Raw genomic sequence first — 26,945 nt, forward strand, 5'->3', positions numbered from 1 at the left:
ACGGCAGGCGGTCCCATGAAATAGGGATTAGACTTGATCTACTTCCCCTCCTCCCACCCCCTTTGAAGAGTAGAGCAGAAAACACTGGATGGAAGGCCAGCTTCAGCCTTTGTAGTAAACACTTTCTCAAGAAGAGATAATCCTGGGGTGGCCAGGTAGCACAGCGAGTAAGAGCACCGGCTCCAGTGTTGAGAAGGCCTGGAGATCAAATCCCGGGCTCAGACACTTAGCACCCACCCAGAAACACCTGGCCATGTAACCTTGAGCAAATTACATAACCCCAATTGTTTAGGGGAGGCCAGGTGGCTCAGCGAGTAAGAGCACTGGCTCCAGTGTTGGGATGACCTGGATCAAATTCGGGCTCAGATACTCAGCACCACACCCAGAAATAATAACTGCCCATGTAACCTTGAGCAAGTTACTTCACCCCGATTGCTTAAAAAAAAAAAAAAAAAGAGATAATCCAAAGTGGGATGGGCCGCCTTGGGAGGCCTTCAAGTGAAGGCTGGCTGTTTACTTATTGAGTAGGTGAGCCTTCTTTGGGTTCAGGCTCAAGTAATAAGCATTTATCAGATACCTCATGTCTCTGGAGAGCTTATATTCTACTGGTAGGGGGTGGAGGAGGTGAGGGAAATAACATGCACACAAATAAGCAAATATGAACTATATACAAAATGAATATGAAATAATTTAGGGGGAGGGGAGAGGCACTAACAACTGGTGAAATAAATCAAAGAGGCCGTACTTGAGTTGAGTCCTGAAGGAAGCTAGGGGTAACCAAGAGGTGGAAGTAAAAGTGGAGAGCATTTCAGGTGTGGGGGTGACCTCTGCATAGGCTTGAAGAATGGAGATCACATATGGGGAATATCAGCTTGACTGGAACAGAGAACGTGTGAACAGTCAGACTGGACACCTTTCCAACTTTGGTTCTGGGTTGAAGCTACCACATGGTGAGCTGAAATTGGGCAATTTCATGTACCAATGCCAGAGCCGATAATGACGGGCACAATATACAATAGGAGATATGTGAACCACAGAGTTAGCAAAACAATCTGAATGTTTAACAGATAATACAGTTTAGGTAGAAAATTTAGGGGACCTACTTAAGTGCGCTGTGAAATCACACCAGGAGAATCTTGTGAATTTTTCATCCCTTCAACAACCTTCAATGAGTTTAGACACCCAGTCCACCATGATAAACAGGCTTTTCACCATGACCTACATGGTTTCTTCAAGATACTACACTGACCAAAAGCATACTTAAAAACAAAAAGACTAAACTAAAATCATGAAGCAACCAGAAAGGTTTCCTGCATGAAACACAAGTTGTGATCACCAGCCCATCTTGGAGCAGTGGCAAATTCTGAGATTTTAATCAGAGATAAAATTCCTTTGCATGAATCAGTGTCACCACTCCACTGATAAACTGTGGCGAACACCCCCAAACTGCACACTAGGTCAAAGAGTTCCCTATGCTAGCATGTTCCTTCCTGAGGAAAAGAAACATAACCAACAGACCCAAAGGGGAAAAAATATGGGAGGGAAAAAAAAGGATTTTGTTTTTAAGATCTTGGAAAAATCCTGTTCTCTCAGCAGTGAGAGAATACTATAAGAATTACTATATGTTAGCCATCGGAAAAAAAAAATCACTTAAAAGCAGACCATTGCTGCTCCATTTGTTTGGATCAAAAGCTGGGGAGAAAAAAAATGAATCTGCAGAGAAAATACAGTGAAAATTGGGGAGGTGTCAAAAGAACCAGCTTCTAAAGCCACTAACTACCTCTGTGTCCTTAGGCAGGTCACTCTCCAGGTCTGTCTCTTCATCCTAAAATGAAGGGTTTAGATATAATGACCTCTAAAATTCCTTTCATCTCCAAGGAAATGATTTTGTGCTATTGAGAATGAGAGAGGCCTAAAAGAATGAGGAAAATGGAGAGTTTAGCTAATGTGGAAAAGCATAGTGAGGGACTAAAAGACAGAAATTCGAAAAGTCCAGAGGGAGGGGTGCTTTAGAATTTCTTACTGACAATAATCCAATTCACTCTCATCATGGTTCAGAGAAATGTCCGAGAGAAACTCAAAATCGACTCCCTCTCCTCCACCCCAAAAAGGGGAAATTGCTAGATTCGTTTCCCTCCCCCTCCTGCCCACTTCCTTTTCTTTGTCTAATACTCAGAGCCTATCACTCTTCCCCTCTAATCCTCTCCCTTTTGGTCGATAAAGATGAAAAATATATTTCTGGAGGATGTCTGCATGCAGAGTCCATGGAAATCCCAGAATAATCCTCTGGACAGCATAAAAGGCCCACATGGAGGTTCTGTTTGGTCTCCTATGACCTGTCTCATCAGAAGCACCATTTTAGCACCTGAAGACTTTATAACTATGAGATGATTGCATCCACTTTACAATACTGGAAATCAGAAAGCCTGAGTACTAATTCTAGGTTTGCTTCCTCTCTAGGCACCAATTGCCTATGTTATAAAATCAGGGGGTTGGGCTAGCTGATTCTGAAACAAATTCTTATTCTTTTGAGCTGGCCTGACGGGTGAGCAGTACAAGGAATGGTTTTGATTGTGATGCAGAATCGGTCTACACTCTCTCTTCCCCAAAGGAACAACGTTGAAACATGATGAAGATTTAGGAATCAAGAGAGAATGAGTGGGAGGCCTTGTCTGCTGCAGCCTTTAAAAGCTTCCAGGGCTCTGGCAGAGGTCAGATGCCCTATGGTGGGTGGCTGACAGTCACCGAAGTTTAACACCCGAACTTCTGAGCTGGAAGAGACCATTGAGACCCTCATTCAGATATATACGTTTGATGAATGTAACCCAACTCATTACCATCTTTCCCATTCTTCAAAACCATCGAAGCTCAACTCTCTCCTTCAAGCAGCCTTCCCAAAGAACTTTACAGAATACTTAAAGTGCCTGCCGTCTTCTGCTGTCAATGGATTCTCTCAACAACCTTATGATGTAGGTATTACAGGTATTATTAGTACCATCTTCAGAAAGGCTTAGAGGGGCTTAGAATAGTTAAGTGACTTGGTCAGGATCACAGAGTTAAGCAAGTGTTGCAGGTGGAATCCGCATTTGGATTTCTGCTGGCTCCAGATCCAGTGATCTTCCAATCACACCCCGCACTACCAATATTAATCACTCCTTCAAATTTCTTTAGCAGGCATGATGTGTTAAGAGAGCATGGTATTGTGGATGGTGCTGGATGCAGGCACAAATTCTACCTCAAACACCCAACTAAATGTAAGCTCTCTGATGGCTCACTGTTGCCTTTATATATTCAGCACATAACAGAGTGCCTGGTACATACAGTAAGCGTTTAATAAATGCAGTGTTATCTATGATGAACTGAAATGGCACATCAGCTTGTGACTAACATTAATAGTCATTAACCTTGGAGCTTCAAACATTTCTTTTATATACAGGGACAGCTAGGTGGTTCAGTAGATAGAGTGCCAAGCTTGAAGTCAGGAAGACTCATCTTCCTCAGTTCAAATCTGGCCTCTGGCATTTACTAACTGTGTGACCCTGGGCAAGTTACTTAACCCTGTCTGCCTCAGTTTCCTTATCTGTAACATGAGCTGGAGAAGGAAATGGTAAATCACTCCAGTATCTTTGGCAAGAAAACCTCAAACAGGGTCATGAAGAATCAGACAAATGAAATGACTGAACAACAACAAAAGTTTGCAGATATTTTAATATCATTAATTTACATGCAAGTTGTGACTTACATTACAGAAGTGATGGGGTCCCACACCAATGAAACAACAGGTCATCTGTCTCACTCATATTTTGGTACTTGATCATGCGCTTCTATTTTTTTTTCCCTCTCTCTCCTTCCATTTTGTTATTTAAGCATTCCAAATATATTTGCCATCTCTCCAAATCAACTGTATGCTTCTGCAAGGGCAAGACTCGTTTCTTATACTCTTATTTATCTTTTCACAGCACCTTCAGTACTGCTTAAAAAGACAGATCTAGTTAAATACTACAGACCAGAAGTGTAGCCCCAGTGCTTTGCACAGTGCCTGACACACAGTAGGTACTTCATAAATGTTTAATTAACGAATGAACGTCAGACACGCAGCCCTGGGGCAAACCAGATTAAAATGTAACTGAAAAATACTGAACAAAAACAACAAAAATTCAATAGGACATGGATAATGTTAATATGTGGTTTTCTGAGTTAATATATAGCCAAGAGGGATCCTTCTGTATGGCGTAGTGGACTGGGTTTTCTATTTGAGGTGGTTTTTTTTTTTTTTTTTTACCACTGGGCCAGACTACATTGGGAAGACAGTAATAAATGATGCCTTTTCAACAACTGTTCAAAAAACTGGCAAAGGCAAGATTTATAATTATGAGGGGCTTTAAAACTCTGAGTATCTGCTAGAAGTCTCATTTCACAAAAAAAAAGTTGAGCATCTGATGAATTTTTTTTTTTTTGCTTTTTCTTTTGGAGGGGGGAAGGCAGGGCAATTGGGGTTAAGTGACTTGCCCAAGGTCACATGGCTAGTAAATATTAAGTGTCTGAGGTCATATTTGAATTTGGGTCCTCCTAACTCCAGGACCAGTACTCTCTATTCACTGCACCACCTAGCCGTCCCTAATGAATCTTTAAAAAAATTAAAAAAAAAAAAAACTTTAAAAAAATATTGGAGGATGGTAGTACATAACACCATGGAAAGAATTAGGAAGATGTGGGTTTTAATTCCAGCCCCGTCCCTCCTGCCTGCATGAACTTGGCAAAGTGGCTTCACTACAATGGACCTTTGCTTTTCTCATCTGCAAAATAGGGGGCTTGAATAAGATCATCTTTGAGGTCAAGCTCTAAATCTAGGCTCTCGTGCTACCTCACTGGTCTTGGTGGCAATTTTTCCTCTTGAAGGTATAAGAAACAAAAGGAAGAAGTAGTTGGTGAAGTGAGCAGAAAGCTAGGGAGATGAGTGAGGTTCAGCTGATCCCAAGGAAAGAAACGCTGAGTACAGACAGATGTGTGCTGGAGATTTTCGGAAAGCAGACTTCAAAAAGGTCAGAGCACTAACAATCATGATATCATGTCTAGGGACTTGCATCTCTCTTCTTCAATATCTCCCCCTCCCCCCTGGTTTCTTCCTCTGACTAAAATACGCTCAGATCTCCCTTAAAACAAAACCCCACCTCTCCCATCTCTCCCACACCTTTTTTTCTCCCTCTCCTACCTTCTATCTCTCTGTGCCTCTGTCTGACTCTCTCCGCTCCCTTTCATTACTAAATCTGAAGAGGGATCTAGACTCATCATCTCCATCTCCCCATCAACCTATTCTCTTTCTGATCCCCTAAAATCTGGCTTCATCTACTCAAACTATTTTCTCCACAGTCAATAATGACCACTTAATTGACAAATCCAATGACCTTTCCCCAGCAGATGCTTGCCCAGCATTTAAAATCACCTACAAAAAAACCCTTGTTATTGATAATCCCATTTATTAAACATCTACTATATGCCAGGCACTGTGTTAAGCACTTTACAAATATTAACATACTATTATCTTACCTATCTGGTGTACATCTAAACCTTTCTATTATAGTGTGAGCATCTTAAGGGCAAGAATTATGTCATTTCTTTTGGCCTTCATATCCACAGTACTCAAAAATGAATTCAATTCAACTAATATTTATCAAGCAAAACATTTCTGGAACTGAATATAAAGAAACCAAGAAGCTGAAAAAAAGGAGAGATGCATAAAAGATGAAAGAGGAGACATACAACCAAGCACAGATTGAAGAGTGGCACAGATTGGCAGGAATAGTTTCAATAAGGCTAAAATCCAGAGTACGGTGAGTGGTGGAGGTTGGAAAGTGGTGGTTATGGTGGCCAGGAACAATGAAAAAGACTTTGTTTTTTTGGAGGAGTTATACTTGCAGCAGAAAGAACATTGATGATGTAAGTGTCTTAAACTCACTGCTTGGGGGCAGATGGTGGAAATGTTAGCAAATTATAGAGAGGAAACGGTACATTATTCAATCATTATTTTGCTCCCACCCTCTTTATCAAGAAAAAAAAAGATTTCACTAGAAAACTAGAAGAGGTTAAGTAAATATGGTTTAGAAGAGCTAAGTGATAATAAAAATGTTATAAGAGACCTATGATACATTAAGTGCTTTTGAGCATTCTAACCCAGATGAATTATATGCCATGTTACTAAAAGAACTAAGATTATCTAACAATTGTTGGTAATCTTTGAGGAATCCTAGAGTATAGGAGTTGACAGGAGTCTGGAAAATAGGCAAAATCCTACTTTCCACAATGGGGAAGAAAGGTGAATTCCAGGGACTATGGATCAGTAGAACTTGACGTCAATCCCTGACAGAATTCTAGAATGGATGGCTTGGGAATTCTGGGAAAGGGAAGTGTCGATTACAGTGATTGAGTAGACACTCACTAAAAGTAATTCCTGTCAAATTATGCTCATTTCCTTTTAGGAGACGTCTGTTAAATTTGCCCATTAGGAAAACAGATAATGCCTTGGATCTGGATTTCTGTAGAAAATATGAGCAAGTATTTAAAGGCATTCTTGTGAATAAGATGGAGAAATCAGAATCTGATCTGAGTAAAATTAAAAAGATTCCCAGCTGATTGAACAATAATCACATTAAAAAATAAAACCTGTTGATAAATTGGTTTGTGTTGATATAGGTTCTGTGCTCTCCTATGTCCTGTTTAACTTCATTTTCATCAATGACCCCGATGAAGACATAGATAGATTTCAAGCTCCTTGAAGGCAGGGGCTGTTTCATATTTATCTTTGCACTCCCCAGTACCCAGCACAGTTCCTGTCACACAGCAGGTGCTTAATAATTGTTTCTGAATTGATAACACAAAGCTGTGGGAAATGGCTAATGGATGGCAGAATAAGATTCAGAAATAGAGCCAAATTGAATCAGATGTCACTTCAGAGGTAATACAACACCCTGTATTTGGGTTCAAAAAATTAATTATACAAGTGCAAGTGTGATTTAGTGCATTTCTAGCAATCATTTTCTGGGTTTTAGCTTAGGCAAGTTTAGTAAGTCCCTTGAACACCCTGGTTGAGTGTAATCTAAGAGTGTTTACAAAGAAGGTAACTGTCCCATTTTACTCTGAAGGCTTCAGATCACATCTGGAAAACTGTGTTCAGATGTGGGTGCCCCATTTTGTAAGGGGCATCACTAATAAACTGGAGCCCTCCAAGAGGGTGATTGGGAGAGTGAGGAGACTGAAAACTGAGTCAGAGGATAACTAGAGGGATTGGGGATTTTCATTCCAGGGAAGATTTGAGAGGAGGATGGTGGGAACATAATAGTCATCTTCAAGGGTTGCCATTGGGAAGAGAAATTAGATCACAGAGAACTCCAAAGTGTAACACTCAGACACATTACTGGAAGTTTCCTGGAGACAGGTCTGGACTTACTGGAAGGAAAAGCTAACATTTAGAGATGTCTGAAACTGGGCTGCTCTGTGGCCTCTTTCCTCCTCCTAGCCAGAAGTGATGCTGCCTCCTCCTCTTAAGCACTTTGTGCTTCTTACAGACATTCACACTTTATTAGATGCAATATTGATAAGGGAAGGCACCATGCCTGGTCTTTGTATTCCCTCAATGCTGACCATGGCGCCTCATATAGAGTATGAGGAAAGTTGTAGGGAGGGTTGCTATGTGGAGCAGGGGAATGCATTAGACACCTCCTGAGGTCCTTTGAAATCTGAGATTATATAGTCCAACAAGTGCATGATAAAAGCTAATGATCTTTTAATAGGTCTCAAATAAGTACATGTCCAAGTGTGAGATGGAAGTGGAAGGAGCAAAAGACCATGTCCGAAGGTGGGAGGGCTACCTGCGCCTTGCACTCTAGAGTTGGAAACGTTTGGATTTCACTTTTGAGGGGGAGGGAAAGAAGGTACTTCTGACACAAAGAGCATCATGTGAAAATGCCTGAAATGACACAGAACCAGGGGACCAGCAGAACCACAGAATCCCAGCAGTCCATTCCATGCTTGAACTAAGAATTCTTCGGCAACATGCCTGACCAGCGGACAAAACACCTTCCCTTGAAGACTTCCGATGAGGGCTGGAACCCCCAATTTCCCAGGACAACACATTCTACTTCGGGACTGTTCCTGTCACAAGGTGTGTTTCTTCACTATGGAGCTGAAATTTGCCTCTTTGTAACCTCCAACCACGGTGGTCTGGTTCTTGTCCTCTAGGGCCAGACAGAATGAACTTACTCTCCCTTATACACAAATGTGGTTATAACATCTCTCTTCTTCTAGTTTCTCCAATCAGTTCTCCTATGATGTCCTAGAGCAGGGGTGGAGAACCTGCAGCCTTGAGACCACACATGGCCCACTAGGTTCTCAAGTGCAGCCCTTCGACAAAGGCCACATGTGGTCCCAAGGCCGCAGGTTCTCCACCCCTGACCTACAGGATGTAGATAACTTCCTGGTTTTAATGTCTTTCCTAAATGTCATGCCCAAATTGAACACCCTGAGTACTCCAGATGCGGGCTGCCCAGGGCAGAGGTCAATGGGGCTTATGGCTTTCCGATCCCAAACACTCTGAATCTTTTATGCAATCCTCCTTACTAATCACACTTGCTCAACAACCCAGTTCAGGATGGTTTCTTCATTTATTTTCTTGCAACAAATCTTCTGCCTTTCCAATCCATCCACACAGCTACCTACAAAATATTTTTAATAGATGTCACTTCCCTGCTCAACAAGATCCACTGCCCCTACATTAAAAGCCAAACATCCTTTTTTTTTTTTTATCCCACCATTTAAAACTGCCCATAGCCTAACTCCAACCTACTCTTCCATGCTTATTACACACTCACTCTGATCCGGCCAGACACCCACCCACACCCACACACAGAGCCATGAACATGCCCTTCGCACAGATAAATCCTCATGCTTGGAGGGTACTCTCTCATCTGTGCCTTTCAGAATCTCTGTCCTCTTTCAAAGATCAGCTCAAGCTCACACATCAGGGCCTTGACTGACTGCCTCCAAATGCCAGCACCTCCCTCCTTGAAGTTGTCTCAGTTTACTCTATTCTGTTGCTTCACTCACAAGTACCCCAGACCCCTGAGGGCAGGAACTGTTTCATTTTTCTCATTGTATGCCTAGCATTTAGCACAGTGCCTGGTACACAGTAGGTGTCTACTAAATTCTGGCTGATGGATGAGACTAGAGCCCTTCCTTCCAGGTTTCTATCAAATCCTTATGAATTTTGGGTTCTCTTAACTGCTAATGCCTTCCCTTCCCATAGTATTTTGTCTGTTTATTCAGCTGTTTTTTAGTCAAGTCTGACTTTGATTTTCTTAGCAAAGATACTGAAGTGGTGTGCTATTTCCTTTTCCAGCTCATTTTACAGATGAGGAAACTGAGGCAAACTGGGTTAAGTGACTTGCCCAAGGGTCACACATAGTAAGTGTCTGAGGCTGGACTGGAACTCAGGAAGAGGAGTCTTCCTGACTCCAGGTCTGGCTCTCTACTCACTGTATCACCCAACATCCCCACTTCCTGGAGTATCTGCCCTACACCCTAGTTATTTACATATTATCTCCTTCATTAGACCAAGGCCCTTAAAGTCAGGGACTAAGGCTCTCAAGGCCAGTACGGTGCCTGGCACATAGTAAGCATTTAATAAGGGCTTGTTAACTTACTAACTTTGATACTCTGGGGAGGTAGAAAATTAATAAGGACCCAGAGGAGTGGACAAGAACAGGGTTAGAGTCTTACTCAAAGATCAAATGTCAGTCACCTATGGCCAAAACACAACATCGTCTGTTGCGGATGGCCTAGAGGCTGGTCACAGCCAAGAACCCCTCCCAGCTGTGGCTCGAGCTACTGGCCACCACAGGCCACAAGTCCCAGGGAGGGTGCTCCTGAGCAGACTCACCCCATCCCTTGTGGGACAATCACCACCACTGTTGGCTTCTGCCCGAGCATGGCAGAACCACAGAGCTGCCAAGTAGGAACATAAATTTTTGCGGAGGCCTGATGGCTATGTGGCAATGAACCACATTGCAGTGTTTGAGTTTAAAAACAAAAAAACACCTTAGGCCACAGTATTAAGGATGGCTCGAAGGGATTAGGTTGCTGTGGGTTTGTAAGAAGTTCTTGGTTCAGAACACAGTGATGGGAAGGGGCAAGCGCCTGCTTTGGTATTAGTGCTAGCTCTGGAGCAGGCCCAGTACGCCATTTTAACGGCTAGTCACCCTTGTTAGGTGGTGATGTCTTCATTACCTTCAACACAAGGCTCAATTATGTGAAAATAAGTGGTTTGGGAGGCTGTAAGCACTGCAGGCCTCAGGACCTACCATCAGGTATTATTAATTTACTACACCCTTACCTGTACAAAGGGCTCTTTTACAGTCATGGGTTTTAGATGACGTGTCTAAATCACTCAACCTTTGCTCTTGTTCCGCCTCCTCAAAGGCCTGCAAAGAATTAGGCAGGCAAACGGAGGGGAAAAAAAGTGCGGTGAGCTTGCTCAGGTTGGCGTTTTATTTACTTTCTGTTCACCTCTCTAAAATTCCAAATGTATTTATTCTGAGTCCTAAGGCAATCGAGGCAGCTAGGGAGCTTTAAAGTTTGAAGAGTGCTCTGCAACTCTCACTTTATTTGATCCTCAAAATAACCCTGTGAGTAGGAGCTATTACTATCATCAATTTAGGGGAAACTGAGGCAGATGAGCGCAAGTGTCTTTTCCAGAATCATGCAGCCAATAAGTTTCTGAAGTCAGATCTGAACTTGGAGCTAGAGCTCTACCCACCCCTTAGGATAAGGTTCTAGACCAGGAGTCTGGAAGACCTGAGTTCAGAACCACCCTTTTGCACTTATTGTATGACCCTGGGCAAGGCAGTTAACTTCTCAGCCTCAGGCAGTTAACTTCTCAGCCTCAGTTTCTTTGGCTGTAAAATAGGGATGATAATTCATAGTACCTATCTCTAAGGGTTGTTGTGAGGATAAAATCGATAATATTCATTAAAAAAAAAACTCTGCACACCCTTAAGTGATATATAAACATTAGTTTATAAGGCCATGTCTCTCTCTGGAGAGAACAATATCATTAGAGTTTAAGTATGCTGCATGTTTTATTCAATTATTCTAATTTGAAGTTGAAACATACCTAACTTCCCTCTCTAACATGGAAAATGCAAAGAAGAAGCATCAAGGCTTTTTTTTTTTTCTGAGAGGATGATCACCTCCATTTCACAGATGAATAAACTGATGTCCTGACAGTTCAAGAGATTTGCCTATGGACAAATGAACTGGTGGAGGTCACATAGGACACTGGTCGTCACCAAAAGTGTTTTGTTTTAAAGGTTCACTGTCTATGTCGGCCGATTTTATTATTTTCCTTTGTTCCCATTTAATGTAGTTATCACTGTAGTTTAATTTGGTTGTAATGCTAGGTTTATAAAGAGGAAAAATGTGAAATAAGGACGGCAAGGTAGGCTGGCCCCAGTCTCTAGTCTAGAGGGCATGAAATGCCAGACGAGGGAGGTTGCTTTTGAAGCTATAAGCAACAGGAAGCAGGGGAGTGTCACGGTCAGACCTGTGACCAGCTGACTGACCAGATGTGACCAGATGACTCTGGCAGCTGTGTGAAGGGGGAGAGGGAGGAGGGGAGAAACTGGAGGCAGGGAGTCCAGGTAGGAGGCTGTTACAGTAGTCCAGGCAGGAGGTCCTGAAAAAAAGGAGGTGGCCCTCTTCGGTGGAAAGGAGATAGACTCTGGAGATACTTGTAGAGGCTGAATGGGCAGGTCCTGGAAACTGACTGGGAGGGAGGAGGAAGGAAGGGGCAAAAATGACTGAGATTTCAAGCCTTGGTGGTTAGGAGGAAGATGGTGCAATGAACAGAAACAGGGAAGTGAAGGAGGAGGGGCAGAATTAGGAAAGAAGAGCTCAGCTTGAAGCATGTAGAATCAGAGTCAGGAGAGATTCTCTCTCTCCCCTTCCCTTTCTCTTTTCTCTCCCTCCTTCTCCCTCTCTCTCTCTCTCATATACATACACACTTTTTATATATACTCTCTCTCTCTATGTGTATATATATATATATATATATATATATATATATATATGTTCTCTCTCCACATGCAGACACAGACAGGACTCATGTGAACAAACAGAACGCCCGGGGTGGGAAGGAGGACATCATGATGGCTAGCACTGCACTGAACGCAGAACCCACTTAGGACATGCATGCAACGTACAAGTGGCTTTCATTTCAAGAGGCAGAACGCTTCTTAATACTGCTGTTCCTCAGACGTTTGTATGAGCCTTATGGTTCGCCTTAGGAGTAGGGCATGTTTGAAGGGCCTTTGAAGTCCAAGAGAATTTCTGGGCAGCACTTCCTAGGGGGAGATTCCCTCACGCTTTTCATTCGGCTCCTTAGAGTTTCAGAATAATAATCATAGCACATAGAACACATACGAAGGCCGACAAATTTTTGCTAAACTGCAAGAGTTTAAGGACAAAACAAAGCACAACGAGGAAATATCCAGCATTCTAAGCAGTAGCTAATAAAGGTTATATAATACAACAGAAGGAAGGGGAGAGGGGATTTGTATTTAATCTTACCTCCCAAACAGATGTTCTATGGAACACTGCAGTCTTTCGTAGTATTCCAAAAAGCCTGAAGCCAGACACCTGCGTACGTTTTCAGTTTCCAGTCATACTTTTTAGGAACTTCTAAACACAGGCCTGATTCTCAAAAACACTGGTGATGGATGTATTTGCAAAGTGTTGGATACCATGTAGGTGGCTCATCTCTCAAGCAAACAAGGACAGGAGTGAGTCAACACTGTCCACTGTTACCCATCGCTACTCAGTTCCCTCTTCCTCTGCTTAGGAGAGGGAGAAAAGACTTGATCTGGCAATACATTTGGGACCTGGAGCAGCAGGTTCCTGGGAAGCATAATGTTAATGTCCGACAATTACATGATTCTTCCTGAATTTGTCTTTATGTAGTATTTAAGTCAATACATTCTTGTATCTATGGATACATGAACCCATCTAGCATCTGATGAAAGAAAAGGGCCAGTTAATTTTGAAAGATTATTAATATTGCCATCTATGAAAAGTTATAAGAGCCTCCCCCGTTTTGCAAAAAAAAAAAGGGGGGGCGGAGCTTTGTGGCATGGTGAATAGAGAGCTGGCCCTGGAGTCAGGAGGACTTGAGTTCAAATATGACCTCAGACTTACTAGCTGTGTGACCCTGGGCAAGTCACTTAACCCTGATTACTCCCCCTCAACCCAAACAAAAGTGTATGTGATGTTTCTCCGGAGCCTAAATGCTAAGCAAAAATTGTCACCTCCTCTTGCCTATGTCCCTGAGCAGCATCTGATCTAATAGGAATCATTATTAGAGCCTTTGGGGCCATCACAGAAAGTGGATAAAAACTGAGTGTGCCCTGATAACATATGTCGGTGTCAACGCTCGAGCTGGCTGCTTTGTCCTCACCTCACCTCAAGCTAATCTATGTCACCAGCCTGGATTAAGCCACTGTCACCTACACACAAGTTATACAGCATAATTAGGGGGCAGAGTCCCCTGTCTTGAGTCTGATTGTCCCTCAGTACAAACTGCGACCCACAAAGACGTTCAAGTTTCTGAATTTCCTGTGTTCCAAAAAGTTAATACACAAAGAAAAATGAGCCAGATTCTTCCTCTGCTGTACATTCTACTTGGCTCCCAAACATTTCCTCTTTTATTCATACCCTGTTTGCAGCAGAGTCCAAGAATGCCGTGCACTTGACCCATGCTGGGAGTTGCAGCCTGGAATTCTGACACGGCAAGGACATGTGGAAAGTCTCCCTTCAAAAGATTTTCGATTGTCATAAGGGGCCAGACTCACATGAAGCTAATCTGATTTGTTTTTTTTTAAAAAAAGAACAATCCAGGATTCAAATAAATAATCAAGGATGTGACTATATGAAACCTGTATTGGCTTTTTTTTTTTTTTTGGCATCCCCAAAGTAAAAACTGAACTCCTCTTGGGGTACATCTACACTGTTGTTTATTGTCATGCTCTATTGAAAAGACCAACAAAAAACGAGCCAGATCATCTGATTTACTCCAAGCCTGCAATCATCAAAAGAGCCTCAGTCTGAGAACTTGCATACCAAGCTAGGTCTCAAGCTGGATTTTACACTAGGTATTAACCCATCCAAAACAATAATCAATGCCCCATGACAATGCAACTGTGTTTTCACTGCTAAAGTATCTTTGTATCTAATCAAGGGAATAGTTGTTCACTTGGGACAACCGGTCTCTTGGCAACTTGGAAAAAGCCAACATTTTTCTGTCTCCTTTTTTTTTTTTTTTTTTGCTGTGACATTGTTACAAAGAGGTGTCCTAGACCTCTCCCCAGAATTCTACACCCCATCCCACCCCCATCTCTCTTAGGTAGATTTCATTCTTGGAAACCATGGGAAATTATTTGTTATTGTTTAAAGAGTGTAGATGTTTCTTAGTATAATCAAGGGGAAAGTCCTATCAACTAGAAGGAGAGAGGGAGATTTCTACCTAGAGTTTTTTTTTTTTAATGACCATTATCCAAAAATGGGAATGGGGTGCTCTGGAGGAGGGGGAAAAGGGTCAGCTCAAGGGCTTCAATCAGAGGCTGGATGGCTTTTCTGGGAGGAGAATGTTGTAGTTCAGGTATGGGCTCGGATGATTCGAGGTTCCTTCCAACTCCAAGTTTCTGTGATATATATGTTCACACAAGAATGCTTAATAACTTTAAAACCACACTAAGACTTTGGGGACATTCTAAATATATCTATATGTTTTAAGAGATTCTTCTTAGGACCTTTTTGATATGACCTGTTGATCCACATCCAACAATTTCCCTGAATCTTTCAGCATTTCTCTAATACTGTAAATTAGAATGGAGTTACAGACCAGCATTATGAGAGGGAGGGTACACACTTAGCAAGTCCAAAGTAAAGGATATCATTATAGGCCTGGATCTAGCCAGAGGAGGTAAGTGACTTCTCTAAGCAAGAAAGAGAAACTTTAAGATAAAAGCAATGGAACAATTCATACTCAATGAGGGGAAAGCAGAGTTAGAAACTCTTAAGTGAAACAAAAGCAGCCTAAAGAGAGAGGGGATGCAAGTACTTAAGGAACTAAGAATTTAGCTGGGGAAAGGGAGCTACAACAAAGGAAACAATTAAATGCTAAACTGTGGTCGGATCAACAATATGAGGTGCTCAAGGTGTATTGGGAGTCTATCCCAAAGCTTGATGGAGGGGGGGATTAGACCCAAAGGACTACAGGATCATCTTCTGTCCCACCTCCCTCATTTTCTAGATGAGGAAACTGAGGCCCAGAGAGGTTAATGAATTTTTAACAATGCAGTCAACCTTGGGCTCTGACCAAGTTACTCAGATTGCAAGCTTAGGGCTTTCTCCATTGTACTTTCTGATTTTTTACACCTGAATCAGAAGAGTAATAGGGGAGAAGACGTAGTAGTAACAGAGGTAGTGATATTAGTAGTAGCAGTGGTGGTACTGGTGGTTATAACAGTAACAACAATAACAACCAAATGCTTTACAATGATCTCATTTGCGCACTGTCAGTATTCAATTTTAATTTATGTTCACAGATATGCTGTGCATCCTAATCTTGCACCAAAGACAGTTTGGTAATAACTGATTTTTAAGTAATACCGGCTCAAATTAAAAAAAATAAAAAGCACCTTCACAAAATGGTCACACCCCCAGTTTTTTTTTTTTTTTGAAAAAAAAAAAAAAATTGGCAGTAAATCTGTGACAATTATTTGGTGAAATAAAGTAGGGACCTAATAGGGCTGCTGTGAGGATCAACCAATATAACATATGTAGAGTACTTTGTAAAATTTAAAGTGCTATGTAATTGTTTCCAGTAGCAATATATGGCTGCAAGAGCTGGACTATAAGGAAAGTTGAGGGCTGCAGAACCCTCACTTTTGAACTGTGGTGCTGGAGAAGACTTCTGAGAGTCCCTTGGACAGCAACGAGATCAAATCAACTAATACTTAAAGAAATTAATTCAGGCTGTTCACTGAATGGTCAAATACTGATATTGAAGCTTAAATACTTGGATTATATAATGAGAAGATGGGATTTGGAAAAGACGCTGATGTTGGGAAAAGATTAAAAGCAAAAGGAAAAGGGGATGACAGAGGATGAGATGGATAGTGTCATGGAAGCAATGAACATGAGCTTGGATAGACTTGAAGAGATAGTGGACGACAGAAAGGCCTGGCGTGTTATGGTCCATGGCGTCATAAAGAGTTGGACAGGACTGAATGACAACATAACTGTTAGTTATTATTCATTAGGAAAAAAACATAAAGTCTTCTATTGGGGTTCAAAAAGTCAATTTCACAAATATAAGATAGAGGAAGCATGATCAGACAGCAACTTCTATGAAAGACCTGCGGTTTTAGTAGACTCCAATGGTGAGATGAGGTTACTGAAAAGTTACTTTGATCTCAGGCTACCTGAGGGACCCACTGTATTTTGCCCTGGTCAGATCACATCTGGAGGCCTGGAAGCTCTGGGTGCCATTTTAAGGAAGACACTCATAAGTTATCTAGAGGAGGGCAGCCAAGACAGTGAAAGTCCCCAAGTTCATTCCATATGAGGACTGACTAAGAGAACTAGCGATGTTGAGTCTGGAGAAGAAAGAGACGAAGTAGGGAACGTGGGGGAAGACACCTTTGAGGAAAGGGGCATGGTGGCCATATTCAAGTAGTTATGGGCTGCCATGAAAAGAAGGATTACACATGCCATGCCTGACCTCAGATGGCAGCACTAGGAGCAAAGGGTGGGGAATACAAAGGCAAATTTGGGCTTGACAACAAAGAAAAATTTCCTAAGAGAATTGGGCTGCCTCGGGAAGTAATGAGGGTCAGCTTCACTGGAGATTTTCCAGGGAAGGCTTGTTGGGTATCTGGTAGAGATGAGTGGGGTCTCACTAACTCAAAGATTCTGTGATTCTCTATGTCCTGGGTCTTCTGCGTGTGTCATGGACCTTCTTCTTTGACATCTGGACCTCTTTCCAGAAGAACATTTTTAAACACACAAAATGAAATACACAGGTTCACAAAAGAAATGAATTCTACTGAACTACAGTTAGCAAAAAAAAAAAACCAACCAAACTCAAATTCATGGTCCCCAGGTTAAGAATCCTACTTCAGAGGGGAAAAAAAATCTATTTGGCTAATTTGCTCTTGGCCTACTCACAGTTACTACTCCAAGCATTCAGCATTCTAGTGACACTGTCTCCTTGCTGTTCCTGCCACATGACACCCCATTTCCCGAGTGAGCAGTTTCCCAGCTTGTCCCCCATGCCTCTCCCTCCTCATCCCCACCTCCTGACTTCCCTGGCTCCCTTCCAGTCTCAGCTGAAGCCCTGCCTTTTCCAAGAAGCCTTTCCCTCTCCTCCTTAATCTCAGTGCCTTCTCCTTGAGAATGCCCCCAATTTCTCCATATCTTGTATGCCAAAGTTGTCTGCACGTCGTTTCCTCCATTGGACTGTGCGCACCGGGGGGGCTAGCTTTTGGGTTTGTTTGGGGTTTTTTTTGTTTTCCTTTTCATTGCATCCCTAGTGCTTAGCATAGTGCCTGGCAAACAGAAGGTGTTTAATAAATGCAAGCTAACAGATTTTCTTACAGTAATTCAAATCAAATAAAACCAGCTGCTTTTTTTTTTTTTTCCACGTATGGTTCAGCTTCTCTGCTCCCAGGAGACATCAACTTTTACCAGTTCACACTGAGCTCATTCTCCTTTGTAGTAAAGGCTCCAGACCAAATGATAAATCTCCATCTTCCCGTTTGCTGTTTTTATAGAAAGGCCGGTACCTTTGTGAACATGCCCTCACACGGCCAGATACCATTCAAACAGTAAGCTCTACACTTTGTGGGTTGATGAGAGAAGAAGCGTTCCTATGAAGTTCAGAAGCGTTCCTATGAAGTAGGCTCTTAAAACAGCTGGTGGGTGTTTTTCACCAGACTCTGCAAACAAAACGCCAGTATCACTGAATAAGAAAAGGAAAAGAAGGGGTAGTACCCCTCTCCACCCTGGGTCATTCTGATCTGCCATCTCTGGAACGGGACCACTGGTAGAAACTGCCAATTATCCAAAGCCTGAGTCATTAATAGTGAGATACTCTTTCCTCCTCCTCCTCCTCTTCTCCTCCTCCCTTAGTGCTACCATGCTGCTATCCTCTTGTTTTTCTGAGAAAATCAACCAACACACATTTATGGGTGTTCATTACACTGTGCGAGTTATATCAATTCTCCAAGGATCCTAAGATTTCATTCCTGTGGGAACTCATGGCCTTGGCAACAATCTCTCTATAACTTACACAGTTTGAAAGAGTTGTTCGAGTCTCAAAGAGGATCTGAACCCAAGTCTTCCTAACTCTGAGCTCAGCCCTCTATCCACTATGCCACACTGGTTTATACGACATCAAAATCAAAGCAGCCTCTTCTGGCTTGTCTCCTAGTCTCCTTCCACAGTCAAGATTCCATGATTAGCTATTCTAATAATGCTTAACCTCCCTGCCCCGTCCTTCCCCCAAATCTGCAGTCCCCAAAACCTTCCTATAGAGCCCTCCTGGCCAATCCTTAACCCTGATCAATCTCACTATGCCCTGTGTGTTTCTAGGCTATTGATTACTTTTAAAGAATGGCATGGAACTGCTGGCTGGGTTCACTAATTCATGCATGCTATTTAAACTGGGTTAGGGTTTCATTGCTTTGGGTAATCATTTTTTGTTAATATCTTGAATTCAAGCCTTCCTATCAGATATTTATAGCTTCTGCCCTAAATGTAAAAAAAAAAAGGGGGGGCGGCTAGGTGGCACAGTGAATAGAGCACTGGCCCTGGAGTCAAGAGGACCTGAGTTCAAATCCAGCCTAAGACACTTAACACTTACTAGCCATGTGACCTTAGGCAAGTCACTTAACCCCAATTGCCCCTTGGAAAAAAAAGGCAAAAAAAAGTTTAAAAAAATTCTCCCCAAGTCCTTAATTGTGCCTCTGCCCCCCACTCTCTGCAGATGAGGATGTCTTGTATCTTATGAAGGTAAAAGCTGCCTCAATTTCCCTCTTCTCCACCTCAACATTTCTGCTTTCCTGGCTCCACTTCTCCTAGGTTTCTGTACTGAAGGAAGGTCTACCTCTTCTCTTCTCTTTTCCAAGGTTATTATCTCCAAAAAGTATTTTTGCCTTGTTCTATCCATTACTAGTCTATCATCCAGTCAAATCCTCTCCACTGGCTCCTTCCATTATGCAGATGTTCAGGTCAACCCCTCCCCGTTTCCTATAAAGAAAAAAAAGCCCATTCCTTCTCAATTCCCACTCCTTTTCGGTTCCTCATTTCATTGCCCAACTTATCAAAAGAGCAGAAGCCCTTCGCTCTCTCACCACTCACAATGTTTCTCTGCAATGAGGCTCCTGCCCCAGCTGCTGCAATGAAACTGTGCCCTCAAAGGTCAATGAACACAGAGCATACTACAATCCAATGGCCTTTGTCCCTCCTGCTCCTTGTCTCTCTGACCGCTCTTTGTAGCACAGGACATTATTAAAAGTTCCTGACCTTTCTTTCCCTTTGTTTCCACCTCTCTACTCTTCCTTCTGTCCCCTTTAATGTCCCCTTTCTCTGGGCAAGTTTAGGGATTCCCCCAAACTCTGTCTTTATAGCCCCTCTTCTTTTCTTTCTCTAGACTCTGCCCTGGAGATCAGATCTGATTCTGTTGCCTAAGGCATGCCCCCTCAATGCAAAAATCCTTATCTCGAGTCAGACATACCCTCTCAGAAGTCCCACAGAGGGCTCCTCGGTCTCAACCTGTTCAAAATGGCTATTTCCTGCCCATAGAAACTAGCCATGCCTCTGCTATTTCAGGTTGTAGTACCATTTACTATCTCATCTCTCAGGAAACCTTGGAAATGTCTGCAATTCTGTATTCCTTTATTCCCCACAAAATGAGCTGTATATATGCATTACATTAAGAGAGAGAGAGAGAGAGAGAGAGAGAGAGAGAGAGAGAGAGAGAGAGAGAGAGAGAGAGAGAGAGAGAGAATGAGAATAAATAATGAGGTAGTTAGGTGATACAGTAGATACAGCAAGGGGCCTGGAGTCAGGAAGACCCATCTTTCTGAGTTCAAATCTGGTCTCAGACACTTACTAGCTGTGTGACCCTAGGCAAGTCACTTAACCCTGTTTGTCTTACTTCCTCTTTTGTCAAATGAGCTGAAAAAGGAAGTGGCAAACCACTTTGATGCTTTTGTCAAGAAAATCCCAAATGAAGGCAGGAAAAGTCAAACACAATTGAAAACTATCAAATAGACTGTGTCATATGTGTATATATTGATATACACACATATATCTATTTCCTTCAAAAGGTTTATCCATCTTTCCATCTCTATGGCCACTAACGTAGTTCAGAATCTCACTAGGAAGAAAGGAAATGAATAAGGGTTTTAAAGCACCTATTAGGTGCCTGGCTTTGTGCTGAGCATTAGAAATATTTCATTTGATTCTCACAAGCCCTGGGAGGTAAATACCATTATAATCTCTATTTTACAGTTGAGGTAACTGAGGCAGACAGAAATTAAATGGCTTACACATAGCTAGGAAGTGTCTGAGGCTAAATTTGAACTCAGGTCCTCACGAATCAGGAAGAATCCAGGCCCAAACTCTATCTACTGTATCACCTAGCTGCCCCTATCAATGCGCTGTGGATGCTTTGGGCTTTTCTGCGGTGTGTGTGGGGGAGTCGTTCCACTGTCCCTTCCCAATAACTCTCCAGCTCCACTCCCTATACGAGCTTTTTTTCATAACAACCAAAAAGAGTTAAACAAAAACAAAATAGAAAACAAACAAAACAAACCCCACGCGGTGACTGTTATGACTAGCAACATAAGCAACAATCCACACCCACAGTGCTCTGAGGTCATAATTCCTGCAGACTATAAAGCATGTCTTCATAGTATTTACCACACAGGAGGCAACAGCTAAATAGATGTAACCCCCAAAACCTTCCTCAGCCACTGAGTAAGACCAAGCGCCAGGGATATAAAGATGGGCCCATTTTCCCTTCATGTTCAACATGACTAATATTGAAATGTTTACATGACTGTACATGTATAACCTATATCATATTGCTTGCTGTCTTGGGGGTGGGGGATGGGAGGAAGAGAGGGAGAAAAAATTGAAACTCACACTCTCATAGAAAATGAAGGCTGAAAATTAGCTATACAGGTAATTGGGAAAAATAAAATACTGTTACCAAAAAAAAAACAAAAAACCTAACAACCCACCCCGAAATTAAAATCAAACAAACAGAAACAAACAAACCCAAAGATGGGCCCACATGGAGGAGTTTGGGGGAAAGCTTATTTCAATCATGTATGTGCAGGGGCATAAAGATGAAAGGGTGAGAAACAAGAATAGAAAACTGTGGACAGTTCATTTTGGCTAGAATATCGGCTAGATCAGTGAGACTCACGAGAGGTTTATATTGGTTTATAAAAAAAGATTCTGATAACTTCCAATAGAATTGATTTCCTATGTATTTTATTGTATGTACTGAAAAACATCGTTCTTAGAAGGCATTGCCAGATGCCAATGGGGTCTATAAGATGGAATGAGGTTGTTTTGGGGTAACACACATGGATGACAGGAAAGTTTCATGGTGTTACCACTGACAATTGAGGAATTAGGAGGAGGAAAGAACTTTGGGGAAGATCACAGTTCAGGGTTAGAAATGTTGAGTTTGTGCTATTGAAAATGGTTTTGAAGCAGGTGGAAATAGGAGATAAAGTCACAGATTCAGAGCTAGAAAGAACCTCAGAGGCCACCCAGTTTAACCCCCCTGATTTTGCAAATGAACAAAGGGAAGTATAGTGAGGTGAAGTAAACACAAGACCGGAGTGAAGGGGGAATGGAATTCAAGTCCTCCTGATTCCAAGTCCATTGCCCCATCTACCACACAAGAGATTTGGGATAGAGATTTGTGTTTGAGGTTGTTAAATAACATTGATAGCTAAAGCACGGAAGTGGAGGATATTACCACATGTGACTGTATAGAAAAAAAAAAAGAAACCAAGCATGGAATCATGGCAATGGCCAGATCCAATGGGAGAAGAATGAGAAGCAGGCAGAGAACTATGAATACACAGTACAAGGGAACGTAGGGAGAAGGGAAGGCATCAAGGAAGGAGTGGTCCACAGTTCCAAGAGCTGCAGAAAGGTCAAAGAGGACAAAGACAGAAAAAGACCTTTGGATTCTCTCTGATAAGGAGACTATTAGATCACACTACCATGGATTGGCATTTCTCTTGCCATCCTCTAAACCCCCTTGATCTTGTCAGATGAATTCTGTCTTTCCAGCACCTCTGTTCAATGCATCTCACTCATCAAGATCTTTTTGATTCCTAATTTGGACATCTAGCTGTCTCTCCCATTTTTAGAACATGTACAAATTTGCTCATAGTTTCTATCTATGCTTTTATCTAAGTCACTGATAAAAATGTCAAACAGCACACCCCATTCATGCTTTCGACAAGTTGGGCAGTGAAGGGGAACAGAGAAATAGGACAATAGCTTGAGGGTTTATCAAGGTGAAAGAAAAGATTTTATCTGGGAAAGGGGGAGCATATCTGTAGACTGAAGAGAAGGAACCAGTTTTGTTTGCTTTTTTTTTTTTAAAGGAGAGAGAGACAAGATGACTGAGAATAGAGAAAGAAATTTATGGTACGGATGGAGGAGAGGTTTGGCAAAATAATAATAGTAATAATCTCAGAACCAACCTCAGCAGTCATCTTGGTCCAATCCATTATCTCAGGGGAATTACCACTGTAACATACTGACAAGTGATCATCCAGCTGCTGCTTGAAGACTTCCAAGGAGCCCCCCATATTGTGGGTCCCCCTATTCCACTTTGAGCCACCTCTAACTGGCAGGAAGGCTTTCCTGATATCAAGTCTAAATCCACCTCTTGGCAGCTTCCACCTCCTCCTCTTCCTCATTCTGCCCTCTCAGCCCTCTTCTACATGATGGTTCCTTCAAATACTTGAAGATAGTTTTCATGTCCCCCCGAATCTCTTCTAGGTTAAACTTGTCCAATTCCTTCAAATGGCCTTATAACTGCTCTTCATCTGATGTGGAATTTGGTGTAAACCTTCCAAAGTATCAATGGCTTTCTTAAATGGTGGTGTCCAGAAGTGACCACAATAATTCCGATGAGGTCTAACCAGGGGAGAGTACAGTGGGATCAATGCCACTCCACGTTCCCTCCCCCATTCCTGGAAGTTATGCCTCTCTTTGAAAAAATGATGATGAAATTGACAGTCATCCACAAACTTGCACATTTCTATGTAAAAGGGCAGAAAAAGAGGACTGCATGTGAAACTGAAACTACCGTATATAGTCTTTTTTTTTTTTTTAAGTTAGTGCATCACTCTTAATGTAGTTCTAGGTTTCATTAGTTTTTCTGGCTGCCACATCACTATGTTGACTCTTATTGAGCATGTAGTCCACTAAAACCCACTAAAAGTGGGTCTCCATTGATTGGGGAATGACGAAACCAGCTTCAGCATATGAATGCAACAGCATTATCATGGCAATATAAGAAATTATAACTATGGGGAAAATCCCGGTGAAACCTTGGAACCCTTTCTTAGAATAATGTTTTTAATTGGATATAATAAAGTAGAATTAAAAAGGAGGCAATTATGTTAAAAATAGTTACCAAGATATTAAAATAAGTAATTTCACAGGTTTCACAGGGGGAGACAGTACTAAAAATCATCAGAATTCAGATGAATGAAATGGCCCATTTTTATTCCTGATGCCCAATGGAAATACCTCCTTTTTATGGCACAGAATTAGTGGGATATGGGGTGAGAGGAATCACATGCTTTGTTTTGGCATTGTTAGGCACGGTCAATAAGCTTGCTTGTTTAACTGGACTTCTTTGTTAGGAATATATAGGGTAGGATAGTGAGAAATGGTTATTAAAAAAAAATAAGGGAGGAGAAAAGTGCAGTGGTAAACTTATAGTGGTTGGCCACAGAGGCAAGAAGCCAACAGTGTCAATACACTGAGAGAATTTACAGGGAGTAATCTTGAGACTTAAGGTTCAGATGAGGATTAATAACACATAGAAGGAATAAGAAAGGGAAAATGTGAAAGGATAAGAATTTGTAGTCAGAGAGGGCTGTTTATAAGACACTTTCAACTGAGGCTTTTGAAGAAAAGCATGCATATTTTTAACATCTCTAAGCCCTTTCCACCCCAACCCCACTTCATTTCATTCATGGACACAATGTCCATCCCTACAACACAGTCCTGCAACTCTAGGTCAAGTGTCATCAGGCCAGTGGCCACCTTCACCCAAGCCCTCAATTAGGAAATAAAAAGGAAAGGCTAAAAATAAAATAAGACCAAAGTGTCCAGGGTTAAGGCCTTCAACATGAAGCAGAAACTACAAACAAAACTGTTCTAACAACAGAAGCCCGTGTGCCAGGAGATAATAGCTTATCTGTTAAACACTGAACAGCCTGCTGCCACTGCTCATGCGTCTCTTCTTTGAACTTCTACAGCACAGTGTCTTCAATGCCTGTTATCCTTGGTTATGTCCTCTCTAAACCCGTTTCATGGGCACAGGACGCTCCAACAAGATTCTAATTTCCTCCAGGGAAGAAACTACAAGTTACACGGCTTCTACATCATCTTTCATTCTTCCTTCTTCCCCTCTTATGATCGTTCCCCCTTTCCCTCCGTACTCTTTTACCAGATAATTCTTTCAGCAAAGTATCACTCCTTCAGGTCCATTCCCACTATGGCAGAGCAGGTAGAATGTAAGATCTGGAGCCAGGAATATGTGGGTTTGAATCTTACCTGAAACTGTAACAAGTCGATCCATTTTTTTAAACCACCCCATTTGTCATCTGGAAAATGGGAATGCACCCACAGTACCAGTCTCATGGGATTGTCATGGGGAGCGGACAATACAATGCATGTAAAGCGCTTTGTGAAATTAAAAGCACTATAGAAATGTCAGTAATCAGGCTGCTTATTCCCATTACTATTATCTTAGTAGAGGTGATCACATCATTTCTTACCTAGACAATGATAACAATCTCTCCTGGACTCCAGTCTTTCTCATCCCAGAAGACGGTCTCTACTTTTAAAGCTGGAGTCACACCTTCAGTAGCACCTGACCTAGGATTCTGATCAAGTTAGGGACTGTAGGCTAAGTACTTTGCATTCCCAATTCCATAACCACATCTTTAAATGTATATCCTGCCTTCTGAACTAAATTATGGAAGTTGCTAGGACAGAATACTATATATATGGTTCAATACGGTCACTTTATCAGATGTTTTTGCTTATTTTTCTTTGTCACAAGGGAGGATTCGATTTGCAGGAGGGATTCCCATCCTCTCCCTTCCCACACATACACACAAATGACTGTGATGTAAGGATAGAAGGACAAAATGTATTTTAAAAATAATACAGTTCTATGTACATCACAGGTTTCTAACCTGGGGTCCGTGAACTTTCAAAAATAATGTGTATACGTACGTGTGTGCATATATGTGCATGTGTGTGCACATATGTATGTATGTGTGTATATATGTGTGTGTATGGAGAAAGAATATGAAAACTGTATGCAATACACTCTGGTCCCTTTGTGCGACAGCTGACAATCCAGACCACATCCATCCCATTCCTTAGCATTCTCCTTTCCTTTACAGTTACATGTATATGCTCTTGTAGAGATGGATGGAGATGTAACCCAAAGCCGGCATCAGGAGACCTCTGGGGGCACCGCTGTTGCATCATCTTTACAACATAAAGAGCCGTAACGGGTACCAGGCCCTGCAAATACTCTGAAAGCAATACATTGCATCAATACATTGCCGCCTAATCAATGACGGGACGTGAGTTTCTTCAGACGGGAGGCTCATTTTCAAGCAAAATGTTTGTCCACAATACCTGTCATCAGTCAGATGTTTAGCTTGTTGATTTTAAACAAGCCTTCACTGAGCTTCTAATTGTTTCCTTTTCCATTATTCAGTCTCAGAGCTACACTGTCACCATGGAACTTAGACCTGGCTGTGTATTGTTACCAATCTTTTCTAAGAACAGCAGCACTGGGAGGAAACTATCTGGTCCAACCAATACCTAACTGAGAAGCCCCTCTAAAATAGTTTTTTAAATTATAAATTCAATTTATATAATAAATGAATGATACATTTTTATAAAAAATAATAAAATTTCCCCTGCATCAAAGCAAAATCTGCCTGTCTGTAAATTCCACCTATTGTTCCTTCCTCTGTCGCCCCGACCACTCCTGGTGTGAGATCTTTAAGTCCCAAAACCAAAGGTTAAATCCTAACATGTCAACCTCTCACAATTCAAAAGGCTCTTTGTTACTACATGTTATTTTAGGGACAACAGAATGCTGTGGCTGAAATATACATGCCTTATTGCAAGTGACAGCCCCCTTTCTAATGAATTCTTCAAATGACCACCACCAGACTTCTTTTCCTTGGCAGGGACTTGTGGCTGCCCAAAACCACACACAGAGGCAACACAGACATGCACAAACACAAACTCACTCTCTCTCTCTCTCTGTCTCTGTGTGTCTCTCTCTCTGTCTCTGTCTCTCTCTGTCTCTCTTCCCCTCCCTCTCCCTCTCTCTCTCCTACATGTGGTTTACTACCAAAAATGAAACACAGTAAGGGCTTTGGGGGAAGCTGTATAGCTGACCAGGAATTCTATACTCTAAACAGTTTCAAGTTTACACAATATTTATCTTCCATTATCATCTCTCCTAGACTCTTCATCCTTCCTCCAAAATTCTCTTTCTATTGAGGGTACCATCATTCTTCCAATCA

General features: G+C 41.9%; 1 protein-coding gene across 5 annotated transcripts in view; it reads right to left on the reverse strand.

Moving 5' to 3' along the window:
- The window catches only part of LOC138165101 (volume-regulated anion channel subunit LRRC8D), a 140,170-nt gene that overhangs the window by 38,063 nt on the left and 75,162 nt on the right, over positions 1 to 26,945 (reverse strand). The window contains exon 1 of one of the 5 annotated variants that reach the window (XM_069093269.1): positions 17,275 to 18,777. The exons of the other annotated variants lie outside the window; for them this stretch is intronic. The gene's annotated coding sequence lies outside the window, so the exon portion shown is untranslated. Of the gene's footprint in view, positions 1 to 17,274; positions 18,778 to 26,945 lie in introns of those variants that run through there. 5 annotated transcript variants of the gene reach the window in all.

The sequence above is a fragment of the Petaurus breviceps genome, unplaced genomic scaffold (assembly GCF_028583685.1).
Source record: "Petaurus breviceps papuanus isolate PSGF00001 unplaced genomic scaffold, PetGlider_PUasm1.0 207, whole genome shotgun sequence".
NCBI lineage: Eukaryota > Metazoa > Chordata > Mammalia > Diprotodontia > Petauridae > Petaurus > Petaurus breviceps.